This window comes from Bos taurus, chromosome 29 (genome assembly GCF_002263795.3).
Source record: "Bos taurus isolate L1 Dominette 01449 registration number 42190680 breed Hereford chromosome 29, ARS-UCD2.0, whole genome shotgun sequence".
Taxonomy (NCBI): Eukaryota; Metazoa; Chordata; class Mammalia; order Artiodactyla; family Bovidae; genus Bos; species Bos taurus.
In genome coordinates this window covers 16,022,234-16,024,469 of record NC_037356.1, presented here as the reverse complement: position 1 = coordinate 16,024,469, position 2,236 = coordinate 16,022,234, and the positions used below count along the sequence as shown (strand labels likewise).

At 32.5% G+C, this 2,236-nt stretch overlaps 1 non-coding gene across 1 annotated transcript; it reads left to right on the top strand.

The window, feature by feature from the left end:
* Positions 1-418: 418 nt before the first annotated feature.
* Positions 419-490, top strand: TRNAC-GCA (transfer RNA cysteine (anticodon GCA)). The gene has a single exon. It is a non-coding gene; the product is annotated as a tRNA-Cys (tRNA).
* The last annotated feature ends 1,746 nt before the right edge of the window (positions 491-2,236 follow it).

Sequence of the window (2,236 nt, the reverse complement as noted above, 5' to 3'; positions counted from 1 at the left end):
GAAAGGGACAGGAATGGTGGAAATTTCTCTAACTTGCAAAGGAAACATACATCCAAGTTCAGGAAGTACAGAGTCCCAAACAAGATGAAGCTAAAGAGACCCACACCAAGACACATTACGATTCAAGTACCAAAAGTTAAAGCCAAAGAGAGATCTTAAAACTGGCAAGAGAAAAACAACTAGCTATGAACAAGGGAACCCACATAAGACCACCAGCTGACTTTTCAGTAGAAATTTTCCAGGCCCAAAGAGATGGCATGATACCTTAAATGGATTGAAAGGAAAAAAACCTATTTCAAGAATACTCTAGCCAGCAAGGTTATCCTTCAGAATTGAAGGAGAGATAAAGAACTTTCCAGACAAACACAAAAAGAGTTCATCACAATTAAACTGGTCTTACAAGAAATGTTATGGGGCTTCCCTGGTGGCTCAGTTGGTAAAGCGTCCGCCTGCAATGCGGGAGGCCTGGGTTCGATCCCTGGGTTGGGAAGATCCCCTGGAGAAGGGAATAGCAACCCACTCCAGTACTCTTGCCTGGAGAATCCCATGGACAGAGGACCCTGGTAGGCTACAGTCCATGGGGTTGCAAAGAGTCGGACACCAACTGAGCGACTTCACTTCACTTTCACTTATAAGAAATGTTAAAGGGACTTCTTTAGATGAAAAAAAAGGTCATAAATAGAAACAAGAAAATTATGAAAGAAAAATCCCACAGGTAAAGGTGAACTCCACCTGTAAAGTTAGTATAAAGTTGAAAAGACAAAATTAAAAAGGTAAAAGTAAAATCATTTGTACCTAAAATAATTAGTTAAGTGATATAAAAAAGTAAAAAAGATTAAACATGATGTGAAAAAACATTTAATATGATGTAGGATAGTTAATATGTAGTGTGCATACACTCAAATGATAGCTTAAACTATATGCTTGTCTCAGTTTGTTTATATATATATATTCATGTACAGTATTTATATGTACATGTGAAAGAATAAAAACCTCAGTGTAAAAAAAGTAAAATTTATACCTTTCAGAGAAAATGTAAGAGAGTATAATTTTTACCTCAAAGTTTGAAATATTTACTAAACCAGGCACATGACCTGTGTAAACCAGAGAATAAGATTTGGTAAAATTTAACTACAATTAATACAAATAAACATTTATTGAAAGAGAGTATTGAAAGCTATAAGCCAAATATCTAGAATGCAAAAAGGTATAAAAAACCAAATATCAAAATCAATTTATTGAGTGAAACATTTCAAAAAACTGTGGCAAAAAAATATGCAAAATCAGTTCACAGGAGAAATATGCAAAAAAAAACAAATAAAAGGGATTTTAAACTTCAATGATAAACTGAAAGAGGCCAATTAAATCTTTGAAATGCATTATCTATATTAGATCAATAAAGCCTGATATTACCAGATGCTGGTGAAAATAGTATAACAAGAACTTGTACACAGCAACTAAATTCTGACTGAGGTATATACTCTAGATGCAGAAACACTCACTGGCTTACACTAAGTCATATAGAAGAGTGTTCAATACTTGACAACAAAGAAACAAACAAAAAAATTAGAACTAAAAGAAAGCTATAAAAGACATAAAAAATACAACTACTGTAAGAATGAACAGATCAATTATGGTATATTCATTTAATGACATAGTACACAGATATAAAATGACAAAAAAATGTTCTGCAGTTGAAATTATTAAGGCCAATGATTTTTTATGATTATTGATAGAAAAATAAGCTGTGATAGAATATTATGCAGTGAAGCTCTACATAAATTTTTTAGGGAAAACACAAGCACATCTATAAATTATTAGAGTAAGAATGTTTCTGGATATACAATCAATGTCTACAAAAACAAATTTATTCCTATATACCACCACAAAATAATTTTAACGCAAAATGTACCATTTCCCACTAACTATAATAACAAATACATAAAATACCTACATATGTGCCATAATCATATTCAAATATGAATGTGTGTTACCAACACCAAATACAGGATAGTGTTTTGCTTTAAAGGAGAGGGTAGGTAATATCACCAGGAAATGGCTGAGAAAGTTTCAACAACACTGGTAATATTTTATTTTTCTTTTTAAAAAAATTATTTTTTTTTTTTAGGGTAGGATGCCAAATAATTGATGCCTTTGAACTGTGGTGCTGGAGAAGACTCCTGAAAGTCCCTTGGACAGCAAGGATCAAACCAGTCAAAAGATTAAGGGAGATCAA